The following is a 16,352-nucleotide window of genomic DNA, read 5'->3' as shown; positions in this document are numbered from 1 at the left end:
CGTTTAGTCTTGTTCAGACTGTTCAAAGAAAATAATGATAATTCATCTGACATGAATTTACATTTCACTGGTTGATTTTACTAGCTGTTATCAGCAACAGATATCTTTATATATTTTGGAGTTTTGACTCTAAGGTTTTTTTTGTGTGTGAGGAAGATCAGCCCTGAGCTAACATCCTTGCTAATCCTCCTCTTTTTGCTGAGGAAGACCGGCTCTGAGCTAACATCTATCGCCACTCCTCCTCCTTCTTTTTTCCCCCAAACCCCCAGTAGATAGTTGTATGTCATAGTTGCACATCCTTCTAGTTGCTGTATGTGGGACGCGGCCTCAGCATGGCTGGAGAAGCAGTGCGTCGGTGTGCGCCCAGGATCGGAACCCGGGCCGCCAGTAGCGGAGTGCACGCACTTAACCGCTAAGCCACGGGGCAGCCTAAGGTTTTTTTGAGTTGGAGGTTTATGGTACGTTTTAGGTTTTCATCCTCTTTTCCTATGTTCTTACCCCTTTCTTGACCAGTGACACAGTGGTACCTCCCCTGAACCATCCAGGGTTTAAATAATAGCCTGGAGGTAATAATGATCAAGCAGATGACTTTGCTTATTTTCTGGTCCTGAGTCTCTTTCTTAGTATTTCCCCCACCTGGTCAACTGGTCTGCAGCAGTTTTATAGTTTTCTTTCATGGAAACAAATATGACCCAAAACCCTGGATCTAATCAGTGTTCCTAGGACTGATGCCCAGTATAAGACAGGAGTCTTTTAGTCTCTAGTACCTCCAAAAGAATCCAAATTCTTGCACCACTGCCTGTTTCCAGACCCAGTGTCTTCAGGCCTGGGACATGAGCCTTGCTCTGTATTTCTTTGTATTTCTATCCCATTTGTGGTGCACAGAGACATTTACAATCCTTTCAATGTCCTTTTTTAATATTTTAATCTATTATTGTTATACGTTTGGAATACAAGAATTGCACCACAGATGAACTTATTAAGCAACCTTAACAGGATGTTTTCCTAGCACTGCATGTCTCTTGCAGATAAATATAAATTTTTTCTCCCTAGCCAAATTTTGAGTCCATGAGGGATGAGACCATGTCATCTAAGTCCTCTGTGTTTCTCTACCTATTCTCCATTCCTCTAAAGCTAGGACGTACCTAACCCATCAGAGATTAAATCATAATAATTGGTATGTCTGGAAGGAATCCTTCCATGTTCTGAGGCTGGTAAAGACCAGGAAATACATCCTCAGTTGCAAAGACTTTTAGCTAGTGATACCATCATAACCCTTCAGAGTTTTATTCTAGTAGATGAGACTGAATCAAATAATCAAATGATTAATCAGATACAATTAATCAAGCAGTATGTAAGTAAATATAAATAAAAGTACAATTTTTATAAGTGTTACCAATGACAGGTACATAATGCTATAAGAATATAGAAAAGAGGGCTTGACCTGATCGGGGAAGCCATGGAAAGGTTCACAGAAGAAATGACAATTGAGCCAAAACCTAATGGATCAGGCAGAGGAATGATGAGATAAAGGAAGAACAATCCAGGCAGAGAGAATACCATGGATAAAAACCCTGTGGTTGAAAGGAAAGAGATGGGTATAACATAAATTCCATAAGGTAGGAGATGGAAGTGTAGGTGGAAGTGTAGGAGTAAGCTTTGAGCAAGACAAGATGCGTCTAGAGATGGAAAAATGTAAGACAAGTGAATATACAGGCATTAATATATTTCCTTACTTCTTGTGCTGGGAAGTAAATTCCTAAAACGGTCAGGAACATAACAATACTATTTACTAAGATGACTATAAGGCATTCAGTAAGTCCATTAGTGTTGGTATTGACAAAGATATAATGGACAAAAAAAGCAAGTCTAATGGAATGACAAAAAAGTTCTGGAGATGGATAGTGGTGATGGTTGCACAACAGTGTGAATGTACTTAATTCACTGAACTGGACACTTAGAAGTGGTTAAAATGGTAAATTTTACGTTATGCATATTTTAAAACAATTTAAAAAGTCGAAGTTCATTATTACTGTATACATATAACAAATGTCCCAAATGATCTATTTGGTCCTATTGTAGAATGGTAATAAATTGGTATCATAGCAAACAGGACACTTAGAAGTTAGAATTCTCCTTGGTTAAATTTATGCATAGCTTTCATGTCTCAGACTATGGCTACGATTATCATGAGTCTATTGACAAGTGATGGACTGCTCAAGCCAAATGATGACATTTACAAAGTGACATATCTGGCCCATTTGATTATTAGTAATATCTTCTGTATTGAGGATCTCTAATGAACAGTTACATGGAACATAGATAGTCTCACGTCATGGGTCCATTTATTCAAGAAATTATTCTTGAGCAACAATTATGTGCCATAATAAAAGTTCCATTCACATTTTCTTTCTCTAAAACTTGTTCTCACCAATTTTTTAATCTTACTTATTCTACTGCCCTTGCAATTCAGGCAGGACATTACAACTGCCCACAAATCCATTAATTAGGCTATCTTTTCTTCCAGGTAAAGTGGACAAGGATGGATATTTCTTCAAGTTATGCCCATGGGAAAATTTCCATTCCTCACTGTCCTTCAGGGCAATGGAGCTATAAATGTTGAAGCAGTTCATTTCCCACTGGTCCTAACACAAATATCTCAGAAGAGTTATGCAAACCGGACAATTTAGTTAGTCATCTGGTCTTTGAGAATTCCTGAAGAAGCCATCAGTGTGGATTTCAAATTCTGTGACAACACAACACAACAAAAAGAATATATTTCATGGGTTGAGAGTATAATTTGCCTGTTCATAAAATTTACCTGTGCCTCTGGGGCCTTCTCATACCTGGTCTAAAGTAGATTCTTCCTTGTTTTGATGGACTGTTAATGGGTTCTTTAGGTACTCCAAGCTTTTCTCAAGCATCTTTCTTTCATAGTTTTTTATCAGACAAAGCAGGGGGTTAATGACCCTCACTGTTTTCCACCCCATAACATTTTCACCCAATGTCTTAGACCCCACACACTGGAATGGAACATTTCATCTTCTCTCCCTGCGGACCTGCAGTTCAGAACATTCACTCCTGTGCTCGCACATGACCATACAGGAACTTCAGGAACCCAGTATTTAAATAATAGTGTCATCAGGTAGCCCTTCTTCTGAACACACAGGGAAAGAATACAAAGATCAAGCACTCTGGAACATATTTATTCCTCCATCATAGCCTAGGGACTCTCCCACTCCGCCCTGCCACCACTCAGCCTTGTCCTAATAGGGACAATGGAGCTGGTGATCAGGCGAAGCAAAGATGTTGGAAACATGGAACCAGCACCTTCAGATTCCTTTTTCTCCAACCTCTGGCCCTGACTTTTCTTCACACTGTGGAGAATGTACTCCAGCCAACACCAGACACTTAGCTTCTATCCATTGACTATTAAATCAGGTTTTAAGTCCTTTACACAACATCATTATGAAAGCCTTAAAAAAAGGATTCATGTCTCATTTGGCTCCCTCTAACAATGCATGACCTAGCACAGCAGAGAAACTAAGTAATTGTATATTGATTACATTTTCAATGCAGGGCAGGACATAATTAACACAATAGAACTCAAATATGCACAAACATGTAGACGTTATCAGAAATTTTAAAATATGTTTAACATTTTTCAAAAATAATGTCCCACCTATATCCATATTCAGGTTACTTAGATTTCTTGCCCATAGAATTTATGTTATTAATCATACAGAGATTTGGAGTCATAATAAGTAACAGAATTGATATAGTCCATATATACAAGCTGGACTTTTTAAATCCCTTCTCACTTATAATGTCCAAATACAAAATAATAATTTATTTCCTTAGCAAAAAGAAAATAGTCTGGCACCAATAAGAGAATAGAATTAAGATTTGCACAATATGAACCAAAATCTCTGAATATTAAAGGCCTGGAGTCCCTAACTCTTACCCAAATACTGACAGCTCCCAGTTCTCCCATTCATGAGTTGTTCCTGCCCATACTTATAGGAAAGAAAGGACACTATGATTGAGAGTCTAATACGTGGAGGGATAGTTCTGCAAAGAAAAATTGGGATGCTATTACCAGATGGAGGATATAATGTCAAACAGACAAAACCAAAAATATTCACTACATTCCATCCCTTAACTCTTCAACTCATATGCACTGCTTTCCATTCATAAACTTTTTGAAGTCTTCTGATTAGCATAGCCAAAGCACTTCCCCATAACTCAAAAAGAGACTATCAAAAGTCCCATTCGCTACCTCAACTAGCTTCAGGGCTAGGGTCTCACAGGTAAAGTCCTTTCTCTTTTAGCACTATCTGAATCCTGCCAGGAAATTCTGCAACCAGTGTATCAAATGGCAAGTTTCTACACCAACCAACAAACCTTAAATAAAACAGTAGGTAAAATTAAAAAGGGGGAATTTCAGTTAATTCTATAACATAAGCATGGAAAAATAGGAAGCATATTTGTACTATACCTAACACAGTTGTAGCTAGTTTTAATAACATCCCTCCTCCAAATACATTCCATATTCCCCCATATTTGGCCAGAACCTCTGTTTAACTGGGTTCTTTACACACTGGGTAAGCCAAATTAACATTTTAGACAGAAGAAATGTGAGCTCATGGTGGGACTTCCTGGATAGTTTTTTAGTCTTTCCATCTTTCGGGCTTTCATCCTTCTAACTTCCACGAACCTTTACCACTAAGGGTGACGCACAGTACAGGCTCTAGGGCTTCAGAGTCCCTTCAGTGAAGCATTAACGATATCCCCCTTTATAGTCAGGCTCATTCACTTTAGACAAAAATATAACCGTTCTTTCCCTGCTTTACCAGGTTCATGGGAATTCCCATTGAGGCCATAAGTGTGAGTTAAGGAAGCTGCGACAACACAGCAAAAAGAGGCATAAGTGAGAGTGAAATATACCTACAACGAAATTGCCTGGTCCAATGCAGACTCCTTCTTCTCTCCACTGGAATGCTACGGGATACGTGGGTGCCTCAAAGATTTCTCAAGAACCTTCCATTGTTAGTTTTCTACCAGACAGAGCAGAAAACGTAATGATAAAAAAAATAAAGGAAAGTTAATGACCCTCACTGTTTTCTGTCTCACATCTCTTTCATCTCAAGTTTTGCGCTCTATGCCTTCCACTGAAATAGAACATCTCACTTTCTCCCCCCAGAGACATGCAGTGCAGGACATTCACTGCCATGTTTACACATGACAATGGAGAGACACTTCATGTAAAATACCAAGGTATCCAGCATCCTGGGAGACATTTATTCAACTTGTCATAGCCTAGGCCCTCTCCCATTCAGTTTTGCTATTACCCGGCCTTCTTATTGGGAGCTGGGCTGGTAAGCAGGTTAAACAAAAATGTTGACTCTGTTGGAACCATGGAGCAAGGCACCTCCAGACGCCCTCCCACCTGGCCCACAGGGAGGAATAAACATCAAGAATTTAGTTTCTACCGGATAGATCTTAAGTGTTATCACCACACACGCAAAAATAATGGTAACTATATGAGGTGATAGATATGTTAATTTACTTTATCGTGGTGATCATTTCGCAATGTATACTCAAACATCAAGTTGTATACTTTAAGCATATACAATTTCTATTGTCAGTTATACCTCAATAAAGTTGAAAAGATCAGTGAAACCTAAAAAAATAAATGAAAGGTAACGTTTTCTAAGAACTAACACACCTTGGAACAGTGGGAAAAAGAAAAAAGAATTTAGCCTTACCTTTTACCTGTTGGATCAAGTTTAAATACCCTTACATAAATTCACCATGAAAGACTTAAAAATAGGAACCATACAGATCTTCTCTCCCTATACCTAGAACCCAGAACGAAATATGGCATGGAGGTGTAATTTGGTAATCATGTATCGACTGTATTAACAAAGAGGAGCCCTATCAGAACTAAGATACTAGAACTCAGATATGCTAAAGTGTCACTTTATTTTCTGTAACTGAACTACGCTTTGCTTCCAAACTCGCAGTCTTCCTAGACTTTATTCACTTTTGGATATTCAGGCCTTCAGTTTCTTTCCCTTCTTTTCTTATTGTTCCCTCTCCATTTTTCCTTTCTAAGTGTTCAGTTATGCTATTTGGGGGCTTATATGTTATACTGTATCAAAAAAAAGAGGTGTCTAGCCATCACTGGCCTCACACTGGACTTTGTGCATTGACCCCTTTGCTTGCTGCCTTCTCTCCAGTATAGTCTGGCTCCCTGCACAGGCACTAATTAGACCCTCTACACTGGTATATAATGAGCTGCAGTTTACTCCAAGTGGTCATTTCGGGTTGCTAATGCAACCAGTGCTGATGACCACACACCTTACTTTTGCCTCTTTCTAAAATAACCAAAAGCACCTGCCCACATCCCAAAGAGAGACAAACAAATCTCCATCTGTTCTTTCAAGCATTTCCAGATGTAAGGTGTCCAGCTCTCAGACCTGAGGTCTTATAGGACCTTATGAATGCTGACAAAAACTTGGCAACATCTGGACTAAATGGTAAATTTTACCATTCGAACAACCTAAATAAATAAATAAATATTCACACTCTAAATAAAACACATTAGGAGATTTTTTTCTTTCAATTTTATAATACAACAAACAAGGAAATATAGGTAGCTTTTTGCTATTCAATATAAGTCTATAGCTGATCTTTGTGCCATCCCTCCTCCATTGTTTACCATATTTCCCTGCCTTCAACCAGCACTTCAAACAATTTGGGTTTTTTACCTGTCACGAACCAAACCTTCATTCCTGAAGAATAAGAGGTAACCCTAACGGAAACAACCTAAGTGTCCATCAATGGATGAATGGATAAAGGAACATGACATTAGATAGATAGATAGATAGATAGATAGATAGATAGATAGATAGATAGATAGATAGAGATATATACACAATGGAATATTATTCAGCCACAAAAAATGGAAGTCCTGCCATCTGTGACAACATGGATGAACTGGAGGACATTATGCTAAGTGAAATAAGCCAGATGCGGAAAGAAAAATACTATATGATCTCACTTATATGTAAAATCTAAAAAATTCAAACTCGTAGAAACAGAGGTAGACGGTTGTTGCCTGGGGTGAGAGATGGGGGAAATGGGGAGATATTGGTCAAAAAGTATAAATTTTTAGTGATAAGATAAATAAGTTCTGGGGATCTAATGTACAAGATGGTGATTAAAGCTAATAATACTGTACTGAAATACTTGAAATTTGCTAAGAGAGTAGATCTTAAGTATTTGTACCACAAAAAAAAAAGAAAATGGTAACTGTGTGAGGTGATGGATGTGTGTTAATTAACTTGATTGTGGTAATCATTTTACAATGTATAGGTATATCAAAACATCACATTGTACACTTTAAATATACACAATTTTTACTTATCAATTATACCTCAGTAAAACTGGGGGGGGACAGGTAGGCCTGACTAGTCACTTCATGTTTCTATATTTCAAGCTTTCTATCTTCTATTAAACTCTACTACTTAATAAGTGGTACATTTAGGTGCTCCAGGAACCCCACTCATATCCTTCACTTGCCCTATTGTGGTACATTAACCCTGTTTTCCCCTGATAGTCAGGGTCGATTGAATAAAATTGAGAGTTCAGAAATAAATCCTTATCTTTTTGATCAACTGATTTTCAACAAGGGGGCCAAGATAACTCAGTGAGGAGTTCAATAATCTTTTCAACAAATGGTGCTGAGACAATTGGATACACACACACAAAAGAGCAAAGTTGGACATCCACCTCACATCATACACAAAAACTAACTCAAAATGCATCAAAGACCTAAACGTAAGAGCTAAATCTATAAAACTCTTAGAAGAAAACATAGGGGAAAGTCTTTGTGGTCTTGGGTTAGGGAATTGTTTCTTAGAATGACACCAAAAGTGCAAATGACAAATGAAAAAACAGATACATTGGACTTCATCAAAATTAAAACCTTTTGTGCTTCACTGGGCGCTATCAATGAAGTGAAAAGGCAACCCACAGAATGGGAGAAAATATTTGCAAATCATATATTTGATAAGGGACTAGTATCCAGAATATATTAAGTTCGCGCATTCTGCTTCTGCGGCCCAAGGTTCACTGGTTTGGATCCTGGGCATGGACCTACTCACCACTCATCAAGCCATTCTGAAGCGGCGTCCCATATAGAAGAGCCACAACTCTACAACTATGATACACAACCATGTACTGGGGCTTTGGGGAGAAAAAAGAGGAAGATTGGCAACAGATGCTAGTGCAGGGCCAATCTTCCTCAAAAAACACAAAAACAGAAACTGTAAGATGTTTATTTAAAAAAATAAAATAAAATAAGAACACAATAAATTAATTAAAACAATCCAATTTCAAAATTGGCAAAGGGTTTAAATAGACATTTCTCCAAAGATGTACAAATAGACAATAAGTACGTGAAAAGATGCTCAACACCATTAATCATTACAGAAATGCAAATCAAAATCACAGTGAGATATCGCTTCACATCCACTAGGATGGCTATAATAAAAACATTAGACACTAACAAGTGTTGAATGAGATATCACCTCACTCCCGTCAGAATGGCTATTATTAAAAAGACAAGAAATAACAAGTATTAGAGAGGATGTGGGGAAAAGGCAACCCTCATACGCTGCTGGTGGGAACGTAAACTGGTGCAGCCACTATGGAAAACAGTATGGAGATTCCTCAAAAAATTAAAAATAGAACTACCATATGATGTAGCTATTCCACTTTCAGGTATTTATCCAAACAACATGAAGATACTAATTTGAAAAGATATACACACTCCTATGTTCATTGAAGCATCATTCACAATACTTGGAAACAACCTAAGTGCCCATCAATGGATGAATGGATAAAGAAGATGTAACACATATATACATACACAATGGAATACCACTCAGCCGTAAAAAAAGGTGAAATCTTTCCATTTGTGACAACGTGGATGTTCCGCGAGGGTATTATGCTAAGTAAAATAAGTCAGACAGAGAAAGCCAAATACCATATGAGTTCACTCATGTGTGGAAGATAAAAAACAACAACAATAAACAAACACATAGATACAGAGATTAGATTGGCGGTTACCAGAGGGGCAGGGGGGGTGAGGGGAGGGCGAAAGAGGTAAAGGGGCACATGTGTATGGTGATGGATGGCAACTAGACTTTTGGCGGTGAACACGCCGTAGTCTATACAGAAGTCAAAATATAATGATGTACACTTGAAATTTATATGTTATAAACCAATGTTACTTTAATAAAAAATAAATAACGTGTTAACAAGAATATGGAGAAATTGGAACCTTCATATATTGCTAGTGAGATTGTAAAATGGAGAAGCTGCTTTGGAAAGCAGTTTGGCACTTCCTTAAAAAGTTAAACACAGGGGCTGACCCGGTGGCATAGCGGTTAAGTTCGCGCGCTCTGCTTTGGCGGCCCAGGGTTGGCAGGTTTGGATCCCGGGCATGGACCAACACACCACTTGTCAAGCCACAGTGTGGCAGCGTCCCATATAAAGTAGAGGATGATAGGCACGGATATTAGCTCAGGGCCAACCTTCCTCAGCAAAAAGAGGAGGATTGGCAACAGATGTTAGCTCAGGGCTGATCTTCCTCACCGAAAAAAAAAAAAGTTAAACTCATAGTTACTATATGATCCAGCAATTCCACTTCCAGGTGTATACTCAAGAGAAATGAAAACACATTTCTACACAAAAACTGGTACATGAATGTTCACATAAGTATTATTAATAATAGCCAAAAAATGGTAATAACCCAGATGTTCATCAATTGGTGAATGGATAAACAAAATGCGGTATATTCATACAATGGAATATTATTCAGCAATAAAAAGGAATGAAGTGATGATACATGTTACAACATGGATGAACTTTGAAAATATTATGCTAAGATGGGGCACAGAGATGCTTCTGGAAGAAACATCACCCAGGGCCGGCCCCGTGGCTTAGCAGTTAAGTGAGTGCGCTCTGCTATTGGTGGCCCGGGTTCGGATCCCAGGCGCGCACGGACGCACCGCTTCTCCGGCCATGCTGAGGCCGCATCCCACATACAGCAACTAGAAGGATGTGCAACTATGACATACAACTATCTACTGGGGCTTTGGGGGAAAAAAAAAAAAGGAGGAGGATTGGCAATAGGTGTTAGCTCAGAGCCAGTCTTCCTCAGCAAAAAGAGGAGGATTAGCATGGATGTTAGCTCAGGGCTGATCTTCCTCACAAAAAAAAAAAAAAAGAAAGAAACATCACCCAAGGAGAACCCCAAGTTCAGTTCAAACTTGTATTGCTTGGTAACGGTAGAACTACAAAAACTATATTCACGATGCGTCATTTGACGGGTGAATTTGAGAAGAAGTATGTAGCTGCCTTAGGTGTTGAGGTCCATCCCCTTGAGTTCCATACCAACTGAGGACCTATTAAGTTCAATGTATGGAATACAGCTGGTCAGAAGAAATTTGGTGGGCTAAGAGATGGCTATTCTATCCAAGCCCAGTGTGCATTATAATGTTTGATGTAACATCAAGAGTGACTTACAAGAATGTGCCTAACTGGCATAGATATCTGGTATGAGTATGTGAACACATCCCCACTGTGCAGTGTGGCAAGAAAGTGGATATTAAGGACAGGAAAGTTAAGGGAAAATCCATTGTCTTCCACTGAAACAGGAATCCTCAGTACTACGACATTTCTGTCAAAAGTAACCACAACTTTAAAAAGCCCTTCCTCTGGCTTGCCAGAAAACTGTTCAGACACCATAACTTGGAGTTTGTTGAATGCCTGCTCCTGCCCTCCCAGAAGCTGTCGTGGACCCAGCTTCAGCAGTGCAGTATGAGCATGATTTAGAGGTTGCTCAGACAACTGCTCTCCCAAATGCGGAGGATGACCTGTGAAAAAATGAAGTTGGAGCCCAGCGTCAGGATTCTAGTTCTATAGACAACTGTTTTGTGATGTGAGTGGTGCAGGATGTTTGTCACTTTATTATATACCTGAGTAGAACATGTGCTTAATCTTTGGGATGCTGAAGGAAATGAATGGGCTTCGAAGTGAATGTGGCAGTTAAAAAAAAATCTTCACTTTTTGGACCTGCATATTTAGCTGTTTTAGAATGTAGCTGTTTCCTTCTCGAGTTTCAAATATAAAGCTGCTACAGTCATATCACAATATTCACTGGTGTAATCTTGTTTGTTACTGTCATTCCCATTCCTTTTCATTTAGAATCAGAATAAAGTTGTATTTCAAATACTGAAAAAGAAGAAAATATTATGTTAAGTGAAAGGATCCAGACACAAAAGGCCCCAGATTGTATGATTCCATTTATGTGAAATGTACAGAGAAGGCAAATTTATGGAGACAGAAAGTAGATTAGTGGTTTCCAGGGGCTAGGGCAATGGGAGGATGGTATGGGGTTTCTTTTTGGAGTGATGAAAATGTTCTGGAATTAGATAGTGATGATGGTTGCACAATTTTGTGAATATAATAAAAACTCCTTTAAATTTGTGAATTTTAGAGTATGTAAATTATATTTCAGTTAAAAAAAACCAGTGTAGTAGTTGGACAGGAATAGAAACATTCATAGATAAATCAAATAGAAAATCCAGAAATAGATCCAAGTATAACTGAGAATATAATGAAGTTACCATTTCAAATCAAGGGCAATTTGATATATTCTTCAATAAATGATAGGACAATTTGCTATTTATTTGACATGATAGTCAGATGATCTCTTCCCCACATCATATACAGAAATAAATTTCAAATATATTAAGGTTGTAAATGTAAAAAAATAAAATGATAAACTAATAGAAGAAAATATAAGAAAACATTTTTCTAAATTTGGGGTGATGGAGGACTTTCTAAGAAAGACAGAAAACTCAGAAGCCCCTAAATTTGTTTGTTTGTGTGTTTATGAATGGCAGATTTAATTATATAAATAATGTATATAATTGTATAAATATTAAAAGTACTCAGTTGAAGAAACCACAACAGGATGAGAGGGCAAATAATACCCCGGAAGAAAACACTGTAACTATTAAGACTCATAATTTATAAAGTATCTTGTAAATCACTAAGAAAAAAGATATCCCAAGATAAAAAAAAAAACAAAGTGTAAGAAGAGGCAATTCACAAATTCAAAATGTCAATAACCATGCTAAAATATTCTCATCCCCACTAGTAGTCAGGGAAATGTAAATTATTGGTTTGTTTGTTTTTTTGTGAAGAAGATCAGCTCTGAGCTAACATCCATGCCAATCCTCCTCTTTTTTGCTGAGGAAGACTGGCCCTGGGCCAGCATCCATGCCCATCTTCCTCCACTTTATATGGGACGCCACCACAGCATGGCCTGGCAAGCGGTGCGTCAGTGCTCGCCCAGGATCCGAACCCGGGCTGCCAGTAGCCGAGTGCGTGCACTTAACCACTACGCCACAGGGCCGGCCCCCTGGGGAAATGTAAATTAAAACAAGATTGGCCTGCCATTTTTCACTCATTACATTTACAAAAAAATAGGTGTTGGCAAGGCTGTGATGAATATTAATTTGCTAAATTAATATTTAGCAGATATTAATCTGCCTAATTTTATAATATATATGCTTTCGACCTAGAAGCCCACTTCTAAAAATTTATGCCATAAAAATAATTGTATGTAAAGATCCATGTACAAGAATATTCACTACAGTATTATTTGTAATTATCTATCAAAAACAACCTAATTGGCCATTAATACAAAAAAAGTTAAATAAATTATGATATATTGATATAATCCATGTAGCTATTTTAAAAGGTCAGCAATATAATGCTTGTTTGTTTGTTTTCTGATCACACCCTCTCATTTTATATATTAATATTGTCTAGTATTTTAGTTTCGCATTATTTTAAAAGCCCCACATTTGGTCTTCATATCATCATCATCATCGTTGTTATTATTTTATACAGTCAAGGCTTATTTAGATTTACCTGTATGTTTACAAATTTCTTTTTCACCTTTCCTTCTTGCAACTCTCTCCTCCCTTCTAGACTCATTTTTTTTTCTCCCTTTGTGGTTTCTTCAGGGAGGGTCTGTTAATAGTAAACATTTTCAGTCTTTGTCTGAAAATGTCTTTATTTTGCCTCACATTTGTCTTTAGTTTTCAGCAGTTTAGGATGAGTCAGGGAATGAATTTCTTTGGGTTTAGCCTGTCTGGGGTTCACTGGGCTTCTTGAAATCTCTATATTTCTATCTTTCACCAAATTTGGAGAGTTTTTAGCCATTATTTCTTCAAAATTTTTTCAGCACCACACTCTTTCTCCTCTCCTATTAGGAATCTGATGACACAATGTTAGACCTTTTGTTATTGTCCCATTTTTCCCAAGATTCTGTTCATTTTCAATTATTTTTCTCTTTGTTCAGGTTGGATAATTTTTATTGATCTGTCTTCAAGCTTGCTGACTCTTTCCTCTGATATCTCTGTTTTGCTAGTAAGTCTACCCAATTTCGTATTTCTCAAGTTCTAAAATTTCCCATGGTTCTTCTTTATATCTTCTTTTTTCTTTGCTGAGACTTTTTATTTCTGTATTCATTTCAAGAGTATTCACTATTGCTTTTTGAAGCATTTTGTATAATAACTGCTTTAAAGTTTTTATCAGATATTTCCAACATCTGTTTCTTCTTGACTTTGCATATCAATTGTCTCTTCCCATTGAGTTGAGACTTTTCTGGCTCTTTGCATGCTGACTAATTTTGGATTGTATCATGGACATTATGAATATGTAATTTTGGATTGTATCATGGACATTATAAATATTAAGTTATGTGACTTTGGGTCTCATTTAAATCCTATGGAAAAAGTTGATATTATTGTTTTAGCAGGCAATTGACCTGTTTAATTTCAGGCTGCAAGTTCTCACTAGACTTCTGAGTGTGGGTTGTGATTTCTTTTGTTTGTTTGTTTGTTTATTGCAGTAACATTGGTTTATAACATTGTACAAATTTCAGGTGTACACCATTATACTTCTATTTCTGCATAGATTACATCATGTTCACCACCCAAATACTAATTACAACCCATCACCCCACACACGTGCCTAATTATCCCTTTCGCCCTCTTCCGACCCCTTTGGTAACCACTAATCCAATCTCTGTCTCTATGTGTTTGTTTGATGTTGTTATTATCTACTACTTAATGAGTGAGATCATATGGTATTTGACCTTCTCCCTCTGACTTATTTCACTTTGCATAATACCCTCAATGTCCATCCATGTTGTCACATATGGCTGGATTTCATCGTGGGTCTTGTTTTTTTATCCAATCAGCCACCCTATGCCCTTTAATTGGAGCATTTAGTCCATTGATGCTTAAAGTAGCTATTGATAAGTATGTACTTACTGTCATTTTTTAACTTTTTTTTTCCGCAGTGTTTTAGTAGTCCTTCTCTGTTCCTTTCTTCTTCTATACAGAATTGATGGTCTCTTTAGTTTGACCTCTGTCTGAAAGCTCTACTCTTTAACTCCCCTCCTCCCTCATTTTATGTTTTTGATATATCTAACCTCTTTTTTGTGCATTTGTATCTATTACCCTCTTATCATGGAAATAGATGATTTTTCCTATTTGTGGTCTTCTCTTTTCCCCTTAAATCAGTCCCTTTAACATTTCTTGTAGTACTGGTTTTGCTTGGTGACAAACTCCTTTAATTTTTGCTTATCTGGGAAACTTTTTATCTCTCCTTCCATTTTGAATGATAACCTTGCTGGGTAGGTATTCTTGGCTGTAAGTTTTTTCCTTTTAGCATTTTAAATATATCGTGCCACTCTCTTCTAGCCTGTAAAGTTTCTGCTGAGAAGTCAGCTGATAGCCTCATGGGGTTTCCTTTTTATGTAACTTGTCTTTCTCTTGTGGCTTTTAGGGTTCTCTCTTTATCTTTAATTCTGGACATTTTGATTATGATGTGTCTGGTGTGGGCCTCTTTGGGTTTATCTTGTTTGGGGCTCTCTGTGATTCCTGTACCTGGATGTCTGTTTCCTTCCTTAGGTTAGGAAAGTTTTCATCTATTATTTCTTCAAATATATTCTCTGCCCCTTTGTTTTGCTCTTCTCCTTCTGGGACACCTATAACATGGATGTTAGTGCACTTGATGTTGTCCCAGAGGTCCCTTAGACTGTCCTCACTCTTTTTAATTCTTTTTTCTTTTACCTGTTCAGCTTGGGTGATTTCTTCTAGTCTTGTGTCCAGCTTGCAGATCCATTCTTCTGTATCCTCTACTCTGCTTTTGAGTCCCTCTAGTGAATTTTTCATTTCCAGTATTGTATTCTTCATTTCTGATTGGTTCTTTTTTGTATCTTCCATTTCTTTGTTGACATTCCCACTGAGTTCATCTATTCTTCTCCACAGATCAGTGAGCATCCTTAACACTCTTTGTTTGAACTCTCTGTCAGGTAGGTTGCTCACTTCTGTTTCACTTAGTTCCTTTTCTGGGGTTTTGTCCTGTTTCCTTACTTGGAATGTATTCCTTTGCCTCCTCATTTTGCCTCTTTCCCTGTGCTTGTGTCTACGTATTAGGTAGGCCAGCTACGTCTCCTGCTCTTGGATAGGTGACCTTATGTAAGTGATGGCTTAGGAAGCCTGCAGTGTGTTTCCCTCAGTTCTCAATGTTCCAGGGGTGACCCCTATGTGTGCTATGTGTGTCCTTCTGTTGTGGCCTGTTGGATCTCTCTGTAGGTGCCCAGGGAGGCCAAGTTATGCTCCTGGCCAGCTGTCGTAATGCTCAGCTGCTTGTAGTTGTTGTGGGCCCTTCAGTCTCTTTATCAGGTGTGGGGAGCCCCAGCACAGTTGGCTGCAAGTTCTAATACCACATTTGTGTTGCACTATTTCTTTTAAGTGAGTAGGCCCGCAGCGTGGCAGGTTTTTAGGCTCAGGGCCTTACCATTGCTATAAGCCTCCAGCCTTTAGGTCTCTTATCAGCTCTCTGAGGATTGCAGCTGGGTGGGGCTGGCCTCAGGCATGGGAGCATCCAATTGTTTCAGACTTTGGAAGGTGGGGCAAACCCCCTATGTGGGTCTTTGAGAAGCACAAGTCTTCTCCATCTGACAAGCCCTGCCGCCCACAGGTCCACACACACAGTCAACACAGTCCTGCCCCGTGTACGCACCCTGACCTCCTTAAGTTGACTCTGTCTCTCCGTGGCGGGAGCCCCACACACTCCACCACCGCTCCACACTCTCCACCCGCTCCTTGTGCACTCCCTGCCCCACTGAAGTGGGCTCAGTTGCCAGACTGTAGAGAATCCAGTCACCAATCTATGCAGGTCCACAAGTT

The 16,352-nt window shown here is 38.4% G+C and overlaps 1 pseudogene; it reads left to right on the top strand.

Moving 5' to 3' along the window:
• The first annotated feature begins 10,540 nt into the window (after positions 1–10,540).
• On the top strand, positions 10,541–10,955 carry LOC131418111 (GTP-binding nuclear protein Ran-like; annotated as a pseudogene).
• The last annotated feature ends 5,397 nt before the right edge of the window (positions 10,956–16,352 follow it).

This window comes from Diceros bicornis, chromosome 19 (genome assembly GCF_020826845.1).
Source record: "Diceros bicornis minor isolate mBicDic1 chromosome 19, mDicBic1.mat.cur, whole genome shotgun sequence".
In the NCBI taxonomy this organism is placed as follows: Eukaryota; Metazoa; Chordata; class Mammalia; order Perissodactyla; family Rhinocerotidae; genus Diceros; species Diceros bicornis.
This window is presented reverse-complemented; position numbering and strand designations above follow the sequence as displayed.